Below are 17,800 nucleotides of genomic sequence, written 5' to 3' on the forward strand. Positions count from 1 at the left end.
AGCTGAAAGGAATCTCCTCTTCACCTCCTTCAAGCAAGCACCCAATAGCTCTAATCACAAACCAACAACACTTCCTTACTTGCACAAAATTCCAGCCTCCTTAGACCTCATGAGAGAGCTCTATATATAGGTTTTTGGAGAAAGGATGAGTCATCTTGAGACTGGCCTGAAGCTGACTTGTGTCCTCTCCCACTTTAGTTAATCTTCAGTTCTTGAGTCCACTTGCAGAATCTTGCTTCCACTTGGAGATCAAGACCATCTTACTCATCACTAGGCGAATTCCTTGACCCAAGTGTCAGTTTGGAAGCTTCCTGGGCAGTTGACACCTTGCAGAATGACTGTGCCACTTGGCCAATCTCGCCCAGCGCAGGTAGCCTTCATTAGTTTTGACCTTCAGCGCAGGTACAAGGAAGAGCAGTTGACATTCAGCGCAGATGCTCAGTGGAGCAGCTGACATGATCCAGAAATAGCCTGTTTTTGAGTGTTTTTAGGTGGAGAACTGATTTTTAGTGATGTGGTTTGCAGACCTTGTTCCTCTAAGGGTAAGAACAACATGTTTAGGGACTTTGGATCCCTCAGATTATTGACATTTCATGCTCCATGCTGATAGGCACAAAAATGTCTATAACAGTTGCCCCCTAAAGTATGAGGTAGTTTATCGGGTGAAATGCTTTATTAGGAGGATCCGAAGTTCATTCAATCGGCTGAGAGGTGCCCTGCAATAAAATACAATACAATACATTATTTTTCATTCTGCTTTCATGATCTAGCTGAGGCGGGCATTCCCATGCTCAGCTTTATAAATTCATTTTGGTACATATAACAGACGACCGTCTGATGATAGACTGATAATTCTCTGCTGAAATTATCATCCTTTGAGTTAGGATGATCATCTGCTGCAATGATGTACATATCAAATGTCTTTATATCCTGAATATATATCACAACCCGGATGGATGAAACTAGATCCGGGGTCTTCAATCTCGTTCGATCTTCACTCTAAGTACAAGTCGATCCATGTGAGAATTGCGTTGAAGTCGAACATAGAGAGACATCGCTTGATTACCGGTCAATAATGTAAACCGTTAACAAGCGCGAGAGGAATCACCAATAATGACAATGACCCTCAAGGTACTGCAGTACAATTCACGTGGTGTGAATAAAGGACTTGGCGTCGAACACCACGCAAAATCTTCTGGTCGAAGGTCATTGATGTATACCTGTCGCCGGAAGTGAGAAACTTGCCGTTAAGGCATGCAAGCTTCAAAGTACTGGGGGGGGTGTTCCTAGATCAACTTCTTGGATAATGAGTTGAAGTCGACAAGAAGCGATCCGTCAAAGGAGGGTCTTAATGAATCCCACATCAGTGACACGGAACGGAGCTAATGACTTTAGTGGAGGTGAAAACAAACTGTGAGATATGATTCATGGTGGCGATCATGGGTGGATGAAGGATAATGTATGGCAGTGGATGGGACACGGTTGACTCTTTCTGAACACATCTCTTGAACATATAACGACACTAATGTGATGGATCGGTAGCACTACCCCAGATACGGATGGTTTGGCGAGGACCATGGTGATGAGACCGGTGAATGAAGCAACCCAACCCGACGTGGTACGGAGGACAAAGTGTCATGTTCAAGAGCGACTTGCTACCATCAAAGCTTTGAGGTTCTCCCAATTTTTCCCCAGTCATTTCTGACCAGTACCTCTTTATTTTTGTCAAGCTTGAGGAGGATAACATATGCTTGTTCTATAACCTGCCCTTCGGGCAAGCCCATCGCTATGTTTTAACAAGCCTAGCGATAGGGAAACTCGTTCTCGTCTAAAGACAAGTTTGTCGCTAATTAATCATTTTAACGAGTCTAGCGACAAAGACAACTCGGTCCTTTTCATTTTTAGAGAGTCTGAAAAGGTACAGAAAGTTAACTCCAAAATTCCTTTTTCGTCATCTGATCCCTTAAGTCCGAAAAAGTATAAAACAATACAAAAGGGATGAATTTTCGATAACTTTAACGAGCCGAACAAAACAAGCGCTCGACCTTTTTGTGCAATAATCCCTCGGGTCCAAAAAGATTAAAATCTAGAGGAGGGATAACTCTTCCGGTCATTTTAATGAGCTGGAAGGCCAAAACTCGGCAATCTTTTCATATTTTACGAGTCAGTTGAAAAGAGCTTAAAGAAGACTCGTCTTTTGAGGAACGAGTGATAAACAGGGATAGCAGCAGATTCCAGGTACAGGTTGGAATTTTCCAATCACGGCAGTGTCACAAGGATGGCTAAGTGAAATCACTCTTCGCAGCTGTTCCTCACAATGGGTAAACAATCATATGGGGGTGAATGATCGGCCAAATGGAATGGAGGTGGCAGGTGTAAACAAGACCAAGGCTTTTATGGCTAATAAATTTACGATCACAATGGTTATTTACCGGGATAGGTTCAGTTTTTAATGAGCTTGAACTCTGGTGGAAACATTGCTCACTGCTTTTATTTATTTTTTAACGAGCATGAAGACCGCATTAAAACTGCTCGAATTGTGGTCAAATTTATGATTTTTTACCATTACTAGCTTTTCTCTTTTCAAATATAGTACTGTATTTTCAATTGCTGCAACAAACTATGTTAGAAATGGATAATATTTGCATGAAAATGAGAATATAACCCTAATATTTTACTTTGTACTATGTAAAAAGCCATAAAAAGGTGTTTTTACCTCTCATTTACCATTTCATTTGCATTTGGTTTGTTGGAGCTCTGGAGGTGCCTCTTCCCCCTTGATTTTCACCAGCTGATTCCGGGAGATTCTGCGGACGATTTTCGGCGCCGTCTGGACCAGGTAGGAGCTAAACCCTAGCTCTTCCTTTTCATGGTTTCCTTTTCCCGTTTTTTTCCCTTTTTCCGGTCTTTCTGAGCCCCTGGGGTTTTGCCAGGGCGCCCTAGGATCAGCGCAGGTTTCCCTTTCAAAACCTGCGCTGAAGGTCAAGCTGCCTTAAGGCAGCCTGACCCTCAGCGCAAGTGGGAGACTTCCTGCCTGCGCTGGGCTCAAAAGGACTGAGTTTTAAGGGTATTTTTGATGATTTTTTGCCAGTTTTCCACCAAAACAGGAACTCATTCTCTCTCTTGTTTTTTTTGCAGGGTGACTTGAGCAAAATTTCCCTTACATGGCGAGAACGAGAACATGAAGAGGAGGACATGATTGCCCTCCATGACCCGGTCACAGTGAACGCGCTGCGGAACTGTGGCCTGCTGAAGTTTTTCCGGATCTCTAGTATGAGAGCACAGATTTCTTTACTGCAGTATATGCTTGATGCTTGGGATCCTGTTAACCAAGTATTCCAGATTAGGGGGAAGACCATCCCCTTGACCATAGAGGACATGTACTTCTTGACTGGGTTGTCAAGACGTGGTGCCTTTGTTTCCTTATCAGGTACGGCCCGGGGGACTGATTCCACCAGAGATTATGTCCGCCAGTATTGCAGGGAAGGTTCTCAGCCAAGCAGAGACGGCAAGATTGTTATCTGTGAGATTACTGATCGGGCTCTCAGGTCCATTCTGTTTACTATTGGTAGGATGGCCGGTAGCGCAGCTTTACATGTTGCCAACAGGTCTTATATGCAGCACGCCCTGGAGTGTCTCCAACCGAAAGTATTCAACTGGTGTGATGCAGTACTTGTTCAGATGAAAAGTCAATTGACCAAGATAAAGGACGGGAAGCTGAAGAACTTTGGATTTGGTTCTATTCTGACTGCCTTTGCCTTGGAGAAAATCCCACTGATGCAGCCTCAGTACATCATACTTGACTTGCCTTCTCCGACCGAGCCACGCATGCAGAGGTGGGTTGACCACATGTCTAGGCATGCAGGTCAACCTCAGATCACTTTCACTGAGGCCTTCTTTAGGTGGTTCGAGCGCCAGGAGATGGCGTTTTCTGAGTATCCATATGTGGGTATGGATTTCCGAGGTGATCCGGATTTGGCTCTACCGGATGGCGATCAGTGGGGTGCCATTGGTAAATTCTTTGACCACATTACTGTTTATTGTTCTTATTCATAATGTTGTTGTGCTTTATTCTATCAAGACTTTTAATTGTACTCTTGGGTGCATGCAGATATTGGTCCTGTTCATCCAGCAGTTCGTCCGAGATCGCCAGCTGCTGCCCCAGCAGGGGAGCCTGCTAGGAGAGTTGTTATCCGCGATCTTGACGACACCGAGACCCTTACAGCCGTGCAGGAGCAGGTTGAGAGCCTTACTCGTGGCCTTCCGGATGTACAGATCGACGAGTTACCTTTACAGATGCAGCGTCATACCATTGGCGTACCTAGACGATGGACTCGTCTCTTGCGCATGATTTCACAGGCCGTGACGTACTATCATGAGCACCATTAGGCTAGGGTGCCCCCTAGCATCTTTTTGAGTTTTTAGGTCACATGACCAATTTTGTCTTGGTTACAGAACATTATGTATGAACTTATATAAACAGCTTATATATTTTGATTTTCGGATTTTATTCTGGTTGATTCACGTGATCCATATGTACAATCTTTGATGATGTGTCCTTTTTTATAAATGTTGCAAATGTCGATCTAACACATAGTTTGCTAATGAGTCGGTTAATGTGTTTAAATTTCTTGAAATATGTTGATATTGAATCGAATCAAATCGCCTTTCCAAGATCTCAACCCTTAGGAACATGCGATAAATAGCTGGATTGCGAACAGAATATATACCATTGAGTTGTAGTATGACGAGCTGTGAGTCTAGCCTGACAATTAGTCGGCGTATGCCACGTGTGATGGCATCAGAGAGTAGTTCTATCAACGCGCTATACTCAGCGATGTTGTTCGTTGATTGCCCAATACATACACCTCTGAAACTTACTAACTTGCCGCTTGGATCAAAAATGGCCCAGGCTGCGGAGGACAGGTTTCGTGAACTACGACTCGCTCCGTCGGCATATCCAACACATGTCTCCATAAGGTTCGACATCTGCCATCAATGAAAAAGGTGGATCACTCGACCAGAACAAATACTTTAGCGAAAACAAAATACAACAAAAGCATACAGGTTACTATTAAGCATAGTAACGCTTGAGATACAACCCGTTGCGGGGCTGTGCCAGTGGAATTCCATCGTAATCCATTAACTCGTAGGCTCCTTTTGCTAACACCCTTTTAACAATATAGGGGCCCATCCATAAGGACTTGAACTTACCTGCTCCCAATTTATCGGATTCTTGATCATAAAGCAAGACCAAATCACCTTCTGAGAAGACACGGGGTTTGACATTTTTGTCGAACAGAGCCTTGACTCGTTTCTTATGGGCCTCGTTAGCCAAAGCGGCATCACGACGGGTTTCATCCAACTGGATTAATTCCAAGAAACGAGCCTCTTCCTCTGAAGTTCCGGGGAGTGTTATAGACATTTTTGTGCCTCGCAGCATGGAGCATGAAATGTCAATAATTACAGGGATCCTCAGTCCCTAAACATGTTGTTCTTACCCCTAGAAGAACAAGGTCAGCAAACCACAGCACTTCCCATCAGTTCTCCACCTGAAAACACTCAAAAACAGGCCATTTTTGGATCATGTCAGCTGCTCCACTGAGCATCTGTGCTGGAATGCAACTGCTCCTCCTTGTACCTGCGCTGAAAGTCAAATCTAATGAAGGCTACCTGCGCTGGGCGAGATTGGCCAAGTGGCACAGTCATTCTGCAAGGTGTCAATTGCCCAGGAAGCTTCCAAACTGACACTTGGTTCAAGAGATTCGCCCTGTGATGAGTAAGAGGTACTTGATCTCCATGTGTAAGCAAGGATCTCCAAGTGGACTCAAGAACTGAAGATTAACTGAAGAGGGAGAGGACACAAGGCAGCTTTATGTCAGTCTCAAGCTGACTCATCCTCTCTTCTTCTATCCTATATATAGAGCTCTTCTATGAGGTCTAAGGGGGCTGGAATTTTGTGCAAAGTAATGATATGCTGTTGGTTTCATTCTTGAGTTATTGGGTGATTGTTTGAGAGAGGTGAAGAAGAGCAATTCTTTCTGCTGGGAGGTGTTGCTGGGTTGGAGCCTGCAATGGTTGTAATACTCTCAGAACCTTTATTTCTTCATTAATAAAAGCTATTGAGGTTCTTCTATGTGCTTTTGTTCAATTATATATTGTGATGATTGCATGTTTGGTTTACACTAATCCATGAACCAGTTATGATTGCATGCCTCTTGTAGTTTCCTTCTTTGTCATTGTGCAGGATCTCATTGTAGCTGGGCCAGCAGAAGGACAAAGAGCTAGGAGCAAGCGGCCAAGAGGAGAGTTTGGATTCGACATTAAGCGCAAGGCAACGGTTAGTGCTCTCTCCATCCTCTTTTGCTTTCATAAAGAAGTAAACCTTCAGTAGTTTGTTTTACAGTTGTTGCTAAGGAACTGTCACCCTTAGAGTGGGTTAGGGTCATCTGAGTCGGATACTTTTCCCTACAAAAAATTGGCGACTCCGCTGGGGAGCCTAGTATCTTGTTGGTGTTTGTAGTATCTTTGCTATTCATTTCCTGAACCAAAGAGTACCAAATCGAAAAGCTTTTGACTATATCAAAAGCGAAGTAGAGGGTCTGCTACTCTTGCTCATTTACTGAGCAGATTCATGATTTGAAGAGCTGATCTACAAAAGACTCTTGTACTCTTTGTGATAGCTTTTCATCCTCTTGATCATCCCTTAGCTTGTACTTGACCTATAGCTTTTTATTTCAGCAAAAACAGTGCATTTTTGAGCTTTTTATGACCCGGAAATCCTTGTAAACGCAGCTCTCGTGTCTCAGTGCAGGCTGTCCACAGGCAGTCTACATTCTAGCGCAGGTACTCCCTTCGGGAACTGCGCTGAGAGTCAATTTGACAGACCAGAGCCTGCGCTGATCCAGTTAGGCTATGTCTTCTTGAGGTTTCCCACCGTGTCTGAGCCCTGTTTTCACTGTTATTTTGCTGCTGATTGCTTGTCATTTGTACTTGCTGTAAACCAACTTTCCTTGACATTATTCCGCCTCAGTTGTGTGATGAAACTGTGATTGTTCTTTCAGTATTTCTTGTTTCAGTTACAGTTTCCCATTGTGAAAATCAAACCAATATAGCTGTGGCCTCTTAGATCCTGAACTGTAAAAGTGTCGTTGTGATCTTAAGAGCTAGTTTTATTACTGTTCATGGCTATTTGAGTTTGTTTGTTTTTCATCTTATGGTTTGAATTCATATATTTTTACTGTTGAAACAAGTGCTTGTAAGGCGTCTTTTCATTTTAGACAAAACTTGTTTGTTTACGCTTCAAATTGAATTCAAAAATTATACGACAGTTTCCTTTTTGTCTACATCAACATTAAGGGAAAAGAAAAGAAATACATGCATCTTGCATTTGCATTTTGATAAGTTTGCGTGATTGATCTAGGAGAAAGTGCATTAGTTTGTGCTTTGTGCTCTGTGTGGAAAGATTATGTTTTTCTCTCCCCTCAGTAGTTAGGATTTTCAAAGCTAAAAAGATTGTAAAGCTTGCTTATCATTTTAGCTGCATTTAGGAATTTGTACCAATACATCTCGTGGTGATCCTGAAAGACAAACTGCTAAACAAGATCAACTTAAAATATATTGAATGAATCTAAAAACACATTTTAACATAACGCTCACAATAGAGGTCTAGGTAGAGACGTGTTCCGGCGTCGTTAAACGTAGTGACTGTCGATCTCTACGAAGGTGGGTGATTCCTCCTGAGGGACGATAGCACTAATACAGACTTGTGCTCCCGCGTACCGTCGCGTATATTGGGAGACCCCTATAGGCAATTATCCTTTATCCATAGGAAGCCGTGTCGACCGCCCTACTGATCGCGATGCAGTGAACACAGCATTCACGAAGATCGACCACCCGTACCGTAAAACGTATTCTGTGGTTTCGCGAGAAGTTTGGCACACCCTCTGCCTAGATCTCCAGAGCAGTTTCTTTTGGCCCTTTTCAAACTCTATAACTGAAAAGGTCCAATCGAGCATTTGTCACTTCGGGCTCGTTAATACATCGAAGGCGACTAGAGTCATCTTTAGCTTTTTCTCGACTCTTAAAACATGAAAAAGCAAAGTTATGTTTAAAAGCGTCTAATAAAATTCATTCAAATCGGAAACACAAATTTTCCCCTTTATATTTTAGTTGATCGAGTAATCCGCAATCGTGGAAGAAAATCAATTGAATATCCGTCGTTCTCGGAGGCTTGCGAGTCAACCGTCTTTGTCTCCGGAATCGAAAACAATCCGGACAAAGCGAGCTCGTCGAACCAGTTCAAAATCTCCTTTAAAAGTTAGAACAAGCGTTCCAACAACATCTGAGATTCTGGTCACTCCAAACATTTCCGGAAACCCTGCCTCTATAGAAGAAGTTCAACTGCCACGGAGGGACAGTAATACTGATCCTAGTCTGGGGGCAAATACTTGTATGACTGAACCAGTTCCATCTGTAACTGGTCCAGAAAGTTTTGTTCCTCAAACATCCGTCGCGGTCGATAAAACCCCTTCTTCGGCACCGGAAATCTTTTACGGACCTGACGGTCTTCCTCTTCCACCTGGTCTGATTGCGATAGAGGAAATTATAAAAGAACCGCAAGTATCCACTCCAAGTCAGTTTGGAGTAGGGGTCGCTCTATTTCCTGCTACAACAGAAGTTTGTCCATCACCAGTGGAAGTTCCTGTAGAATCACTAGGTGATCAATTGGATAGACTAAAAATGACTGAACAACTGTCGACATCTAGGACTGTGTCGAATGACACGGCGACGGCAGAATTACCTGCTGCAAATCCAACAATGTTCGCCGGCATACCATCTGTCCCAACTAGCTCGCAGTCGCTAGAAGGAGTCCAGCAAGAGACTATCTCGACAGTATGGTCTGTTCCTGTTTGTTCCGGAGTAATGTCTGGTAACTCTCATGGTGAGGCTCATCAAATTGACCCTTTTGGGAATCTAATTAGGCCATCCAGTCCTCCAAGGCAGGCAGTTGCCTTGAGTTCTGGGTTGCTACCGTATGGGGGGCAGTACCCATACGGGAGCTCTCAACCTTATTCAAGTTATGGCGGAATTGCGACGAGTAGTTGGGTACCTGTGCTATCCCAGCCACCGAGAGTTGTATATTCTATGCAACAGTGTGTACCTGTGACAAACATCCCAACTACACCGGCTATTGTGACCGTGTCGCAAGTTCAAACAATGCCTGTTGTGTGTCAACCTCAGATTACTCAGGTTCTCATGCAACAGCCACTTGACCCTGCGACCCAACCACAATCACCTACTGGTGGGACAACACAAGTACAGTTGGGTACAACTACCCCACATCTTGGTCCAATGGTTAGTGTAGCACAACAACCCATGGTGTCGCAACCGTGGATAATGCAATACCAACAGCCGCAATTCCAACAAGTGTACCAAGGTTCTGAACAGCAAATATTTGCGAATACTGGACAACCATATATTCAAAATGGTCAAAATCAACCACTTTATAGTGGTCAAGTCCATCAACCGCATTCATCATACCAACATCAGCTCCATTATGCTGGTATGCAAAGACCGACTGTTCAGGCGATTCCATCGTATCCTGGTTACGCTTCACCGAACTTGAACCAACAGTTACCATTCGTGGCGACTTTAGAGTTGCCTGATTTACATCGGTTAACAAACGATCCAATTGCTTACGCCCCTTGGTGGCCAGTGATTCCACATAAACTCCCATCCGACATTCCTAAATTCAATGGAAATCCAGGTGAAGACCCGTCGAATCATGTGATGACATTTCATCTATGGTGTTCGTCGAACACTTTGAATGACGATTCGATAAGGCTTCGCCTCTTTCAGAGGACATTGACAGGTCCAGCGGCAAAATGGTATATAGAATTGCCTAGAGCTTCGTTCGACAATTTTGGCTCCCTTGCCACGACATTTTTGACCCACTTTCAATTACCAATAAGGTATGAAACAGGGACAGAGATATTGACTAACTTCAAACAGACAACCGCAACTCATATATCAGATCATATACATGAGTGGCGACGTCGACGAAGAATGGTTAAAACATACGTTCCTGATCAGCTTTTAGCTGAGTGGTTTATAAAGTCATTACTTCCGGCTATAACGGAAGATGTAGCAAAGGGAGGAGTCGTAACAGAAGAGCAAGTTATCGCTCGTGCACAATACTTGGATTTAGTATATACTCAGTCGGCACGCTCTATGACAAAATACCAGACGCCCCTAGACCAGAGTTTTCAATCCCTCCTCCTCCTAAATCAAACAGTGACTCTCATGCCGGCGATGGCGTGATTGGCACGGCAAACACGAATCCGAAAAGTACCAATCAAAAGAAGGCCCGTAAGGATTCGAATCAAAATGCGCATGAAGAAATTCTTGCTTCGGAAGTAAATGCCGTATCGACAGATAGAGGCAAAGAAACCAATCAACCAGGAAGCAAGAAGAATCAAAACAGAGGGAAGAAGAATAAACAAGGTGAGTCATCCCCTCAAAAAACTTCTTCAAACCCTCCTGGGCAAGGGAAACAATTTTATCCATGTCAAATATGTGATGAAAATCATTCGACAAAGAACTGTCCGTTCAAAGCTGAGTTAAAGAGGTTCTTTAAAAGTTCCCAAACTTCAGCTGTGTTGACTGATCCATTTCCTACCCCAGGTCAAAATATGGTTGATAGTGGAAATGCTTCCCCGTCTCAAGTGCTTATTTTGTCGGTTTCTAAGCAAAATGATGCTTTGATCTCGACAAGGAATAAAGATTATGGGAATCCGCCGGTGTCGAACGACAAAGGGAAAGATCAACCCAGTAGTTCGACAACAACTTCGGCAGAAGTTGTACCCCCCCTCACGCATGAATTAACAATAAAGCCACCTAAGGGAGTAGTACACAAGTCGACATTTAATCCTCGTGCCAGAGCGGCGCAGCATTATAACATAGTAGAAGATTTGGCCCAATCGCCATCTGCTATGTCGACTCTTGAGGTACTGCAAAATTGTCCATCCCAAAGGCAGGCATTGTTATCAGCAATTGGTGGAGTGGATCCTAAAGATTCCAATCTTGTATCCTTTGATCACAAAGGATATGATCCTCAGTTACCAGCACAACTAGCTTTCCTTATTCAAGTGAAAGCACTCAACAAAACTGTTCATAGAACGATTATTGATGAGGGAGCATCGACATGTATCATGTCGATGAGTTGCTGGAAAACTCTTGGATCTCCAACCTTGTCGCGATCTTCGACGACATTGAAAGCATTTGACGGTAGGTCGTACACTCCGTACGGGATCCTAAATAACTTTAAGGTTGAACTAGGAGGAAAAACAGTGGAAATTGATGTTGAGGTCATTGATGGCAATCTTGACTATAACATCCTACTGGGAAGACCATGGATATATGCCATGGCAGCTGTAGTGTCGACATATTTTAGGAAGATCGCATTCCCATTTGAAGGAGGGATTACGGTCGTCGACCAGCAGAATTTCCTCCCTAATGATTCACAAGTTACTGGAAGCATTCCCCTGATCCATGGGAGCGACCATTCAATACAAGATATCGGAGTAGGCTTGCTAAAAGATCCCACGATGATGGGAACTTTCGCGTTGCCACCTCCTTTCCATGTAGGGGATATCCCATTTGTAGCAACATGCAACATGGTATCTTCTTCGAAGGTCGCAGGAGACAAAGTCGTCATGGATTATCAAGTGGTTTTGCCACCTAGCCCTATAGAAATATTGTAGCAATCAATATTTCAGGCATGGGAGGCGAGCCCAAATCAACGCTCGTCAAGCGTTTGGGTAGATAGGTCTGGAGAATATGGTACCCCATTAGATCCATGGTCAAAAGTTCATGGGACTGACGAAGGAATCTTACAATCAATGATGATTGAGGGGGCACCATGGAATGATCACCAACATCGTTCCCTTCTTCCAGAGTGTGAAGAAGAAACTCAACACGACCTATATCACCCTTCAGTGTTTGAATTCCTAACAAATACTGTAAATATGGTGGATTCTGAGCGAAACCTATCCAATATTGAAGAGACCGTAGCCGTAAACATCTCGACAAAATCTGATGTTGTAGAGAATATTCATGTCGGCAAAAGTTGTTCCCCTTCAGAACTGGAAATATATGGTGCTCTCTTTCGTGAATTTAGAGATGTCTTTGCATGGTCATATGATGAAATGCCAGGCATTTACTCGAGCATTAATGAACATGAGATTAAAATGTATCCTGATGTCAAACCAGTAAGACAACGGCTTCGACAGGTACACCCCAAGAAAGCCGCTGCCATTAAGGCAGAAGTTGAAAAACTTCTCCATGCTGGATTCATCTACCCGGTTCCTCTAACCGATTGGGTATCGAATATTGTCCCTGTTATGAAAAAACAAGGGACGATAAGAGTGTGCGTCGACTATAGGGATGTAAACCAAGCTTGTCCAAAGGACAACTACCCTACACCCTTCATCGACCAGATAATTCATGAATGCGCCGGATGTGAAATCTTTTCCTTTATGGATGGATTTTCCGGGTATAATCAAATAAATATCCGCCCACAGGACCAGTCTAAGACTGCATTTATTTGTCCGTGGGGCACATTCGCTTATCGAAAATTACCCTTTGGTTTAAAGAACGCAGGGGCGACTTTTCAGAGGGCAATGAATTATGCCTTCCATGACATCAAGAACATCGTTCAACCTTACCTCGATGATCTTCCGGCTCATTCGCGGAAGCGGACTGATCATCCGCGGCATTTGAGAGCAATATTTCTACGTTGCCGACACTACAAGATAAGACTCAATCCGCACAAGTGTGTGTTTTGCGTCGGTTCTGGTCGTTTACTTGGCTTTGTAGTCTCTAAGGATGGGATTCGCCTCGACCCCTGTAAGGTTCAGGCAATCATTAATTTGCCTCCACCTTCAAATTTGCTTCAGATTCAGAAACTCCAAGGGAAAGCAAACTTTCTGAGGAGGTTCATTCCAAATTACGCAGAACTTGCCAAAGGTTATACTCGTCTTTTGAAAAAGGATGTACCTTTTGTCTGGGACCAGGTTGCGCAAGCTTCCTTTGACGCTCTGAAAGATTCTCTAGAAAGAGCATCATTAATGTACACCTCGGACTATCAAAGAGATTTTAACCTGTATCTAGCTGCAGCAGATACGACCATTGCGATGGTCTTAGTGCAAGAAGTCGATGGAATTGAACATCCTATTTATTATTTAAGTAAAAACTTAAATGACACAGAAAGTAAATATTCCTATGTTGAAAAACTAGCGCTTGCTGCTGTTCAAGCGATTCAAAGGTTTCGACATTATGTCCTCTTTAGGAAAACTACCATTCTGTCAGATTGCAACCCCATGACATATATACTGTCGCGACAGTTGCTTGGGGGCAAATATTCGAAATGGATAGCGATCCTTCAAGAGTTTGATCTGGATTTTGTAAAATCCAAATCGAAGAAAGCTCTAGTTTTCGCGGAATTATTATGCGATCTCCCATCGTCGTCCAACGATGAAACATCAGAAGAGTCAATCGTGGATGAAAATTTGTTTCTGATATCAGTAAGCGATGAGTGGTATGGAGACATCATAGTTTATCTCCAAACCCAAAAATTTAGGCCTAATACCTCACACTCGGAACGAAAGCGTATACGATACCAATCTAAAGACTACATGATCGTCAGTGATACACTTTACCGTCGTGGTGTCAATACGGTTCTGAGGAGGTGCCTTACCCATGAGGAGGCCGAGAAAGCCCTGAATGATTGTCATTTAGGCGCGTGCGGGGGGCATCAATCTGGATATGCAACAGCACAAAGAATCTTACGAGCAGGATATTTCTGGCCAACTATGTTTAAAGATTGCATAATAGCTGTCAGAAGTTGCCATGCATGTCAGATCTTTGATAGCAAAACCAGGAGACTGCCCGCACCTTTGCAGCCTATAGTTGCTGTTGGGCCTTTCGCCAAGTGGGGCATCGATTTCATGCAATGTAACCCCACCTCGACCGGGGGGCATGGGTATATTATAGTCGCTGTTGACTATTTTACCAAATGGGCCGAGGCGATGCCTACATTGGATAACACTGGTGAAACAGCTGCCCTTTTCTTTTTTAATCATGTAGTCGCCAGGTTCGGCGTTCCGCAGGCTATAGTGACAGATCATGGATCACATTTTCGCAATCACATGATGGTTGAGTTAGCTGCCAAACTAGGGCTATCGCACGATAGCTCTACCCCATATTATCCACAAGCCAACGGACAAGTTGAGGCAATCAACAAGGTCCTGAAGCGTATGTTGCAAAGGATGATCGGGGTTCACAAAAGAAGATGGCACCTACTCCTGTACTCAGTATTGTGGGCTTACCGAACCTCGGTAAAGAACGCCACTGGGTTCACACCATTCCAATTGGTGTATGGCCTAGAGGCAGTCTTACCAATCCAGTGCGAAATTTCGTCTCTTAAACTCACAATTGACCTCCTCCCCGGAACCTCAGAAGAAGAGGCTCGTTTCTTGGAATTGATCCAGTTGGATGAAAACCGTCGTGACGCCGCTTTGGCGAACGAAGCCCATAAGAAACGAGTCAAAGCACAGTTCGACAAGAATGTCAAACCTCGTATCTTCTCTGAGGGTGACTTGGTTTTGCTTTACGACCAAGAATCCGACAAATTAGGAGCAGGAAAATTTAAGTCCTTATGGATGGGTCCTTATATTGTTAAAAGGGTGTTAGCAAAAGGAGCCTACGAGTTAATGGATTATGACGGGATACCACTGGCGCAACCCCGCAACGGGTTGTACCTCAAGCGTTACTATGCCTGAATAGTAACCTGAGTGCTTTTGTTGTATTTTGTTTTCGCTAAAGTGTTTGTTTCGGTTTAGTAATCCACCCTTCTCGTTTGTTGCAGATGTCGAATTATTCTGAGACATATGTGGGATATGCTGACGGAGCGAGTCGTAGTACGCAGAATTTGTCCTCCACAGCCTGGGCCATTTTTGATCCAAGCGGCGAGTTAGTGAGTTTCAGAGGTGTGTGTATTGGACAGTCAACGAACAACATCGCTGAGTATAGCGCGTTGATTGAACTCCTCTCTGATACCATCGCTCATGGTATACGCCGACTAATTGTTAGGCTAGACTCACAACTTGTGATACTACAACTCACTGGTATATATTCAGTCCGCAATCCAGCCATTTATCGAATGTTTCTAAGGGTTAAGATTTTGGAAAGAGAGTTTGATTCAATTCAATACCAGCATATTTCCAGAAACTTGAACACATTAACAGATTCATTAGCAAACTATGTATTAGATAGACATTTGCAACATATATAAAAAGAGATGCATCGGTGCTATGCAAGTGGATCACAAATAAACCAAAATAAACCCCGAAAATCAAAATATATAAAGCTGTTTATAGTTTGTACATAATGTGCTGTAATCAAAACAAAATTGGTCGCATGACCTAGAACTCAAAAAGATGCTAGGGGGCACCCTAGCCTAGTGGTGCTCATGAAAGTACGTCACGGTCTGTGCAATCATGCGCAAGAGACGAGTCCATCGTCTAGGCACGCCAATAGTGTGCCGCTGCAACTGTAAAGGTAACTCGTCAATCTGTACATCCGGAAGACCACGAGTAAGGCTCTCGACCTGCTCCTGCACAGCTGCAAGTATCTCAGTATCACCAAGGTCGCAAATAACAACTCGCCTAGCAGGCTCTGCTGCTGGGGCAGCAACTGGCGATCGTGGACGAGCTGCTGGACGAACAGGACCAACATCTGCATGCACCCAAGAGTTTGATCAGTTTTGCACAGTAACATCATGAGTAAAAACAATAAACAGTAACATGGTCAAAGATTTTACCAATAGCACCCCATTGCTCGCCATCCGGTAGCACCAAGTCCGGATCACCTCGGTAGTCCATACCCACATATGGATACTCAGAAAATGCCATCTCCTGACGCTCGAACCACCTAAAGAAGGCCTCAGTGAAAGTAATCTGAGGTTGACCAGCATGTCGGGACATGTGGTCAACCCACCTCTGCATGCGTGGCTCGGTCGGAGAAGGCAAGTCAAGTATAATGTACTGAGGCTGCATCAATGGGATTTTCTCCAAGGCAAAGGCAGTCAGAATAGAACCAAATCCAAAGTTCTTCAGCCTCCCGTCCTTTACCTTGGTCAATTGACTTTTCATCTGAACAAGTACTGCATCACACCAGTTAAACACTTTCGGTTGGAGACACTCCAAGGCGTGCTGCATATAAGATCTGTTGGCAACATGTAAAGCTGCGCTACCGGCCATCCTACCAATAGTAAACAGAATGGACCTAAGAGACCTGTCAGTGATGTCACGGATATTGATCTTGCCGTCTTTGCTCGGCTGTGAACCTTCTCGGCAATACTGACGGATATAGTCTCTGGTGGAAGTAGTCCCTCGAGCCGTACCTGACAAAGAAATGGGGGCACCCCGCCTTGACAACCCAGTCAAGAAGTACATGTCCTCTATGGTCAAGGGGATGGTTTTCCCCCTAATCTGGAATACTTGGTTAACAGGATCCCAAGCATCAAGCATATACTGCAGTAAAGAAATCTGTGCTCTCATGCTAGAGATACGGAAGAACTTCAGTAGGCCACAGTTCCGAAGCGCGTTCACCGTGACCGGGTCATGGAGTGCAACCATGTCCTCTGCTTCATGTTCTCGTTCTCGCCATGTAAGGGACATTTTGTTCAAAGTTCCCTGCAAGCGAACAAGAGAAGGAGTAAGTTCTTAATTTTGATGAAAAACTGGCGAAAAATCATCAAAAAACACATGCAGGATCAGTTTTTCTAGGCCTAGCGCAGGCAGAGAGTCTTCCCCTTGCACTGAGGCACAGTCTGCCTTAAGACTACTTGAAATACAGCGCAAGTTTCGAAAGGAGAACCTGCGCTGATGCTAGGGCGCCCTGATGAAACCCCTGGGGCTCAGAAACCCTGAAAAATGTGCATGAAACTGAAAAAGGAAACCATGAAAGTGAAGGGCTAAGGTTTAGCTCCTACCTGGTCCAAACGGTGCCGAAAATCGTCCACAGAATCTCCCGGAATCAGCTGGTGAAAATCAAGGAAGAAGAGGCACCTCCAGAGCTCCAACAAGCAAAATGCAAATGAAATGGTAAATGAGAGGTAAAAACACCTTTTTATGACTTTTTACACAGTTTAAGGTTAAATATTAGGGTTATAATCTCCTTTTCATGCAAATATTGTCCATTTCTAACAAAGTTTGTTGCAGCAATTGAATGTGAAGTACTACATTTGAAAAGAGAAAAGCTAGTAAAAGCAAAAAATCAAATTTGACCATGAATCGAGCAGTTTTACCACGGAATTTATACTCGTTAAAAAATAGAAAAGTGTGAGCAAAAGTTTCCACCAGAGTTCAAGCTCATTAAAAAATGAACCTATCCCGGTAAATAACCATTGCGATCGTAAATTTATCAGCCTTAAAAACCTTGGTCGTGTTTTCATCCATCACCTCCATTTTATTTGGCCGGTCGTTCACCCCCATATGTGTATTTACCCATTTTGAGGAACAGCTGCGAAGAGTGATTTCACCTAGCCATCCTTGTGACACTACCGTGATTGGAAAATTCCAATTTGTACCTGGAATCAGTTGCTATCCCTGTTTATCACTCGTTCCTCAAAAGACGAGTCTTCTTTGAGCTCTTTTCACTGACTCGTAAAATATGAAAAGTTTGCCGAGTTTTGGCCTTCCAGCTCGTTAAACGACCGGAACGCTATCCCTCCTCT

The 17,800-nt window shown here is 43.8% G+C and overlaps 1 pseudogene; it reads right to left on the bottom strand.

Annotated features, from left to right (window-relative positions):
- LOC149188796 (putative LRR receptor-like serine/threonine-protein kinase At5g48740) overlaps positions 1–17,800 on the bottom strand; it is a 93,207-nt pseudogene that overhangs the window by 58,582 nt on the left and 16,825 nt on the right.

The sequence above is a fragment of the Pinus tabuliformis genome, chromosome 3_1 (genome assembly GCF_031772625.1).
Source record: "Pinus tabuliformis cultivar Carrire ecotype Pingquan chromosome 3_1, CPIR1, whole genome shotgun sequence".
Classification (NCBI taxonomy): domain Eukaryota; kingdom Viridiplantae; phylum Streptophyta; class Pinopsida; order Pinales; family Pinaceae; genus Pinus; species Pinus tabuliformis.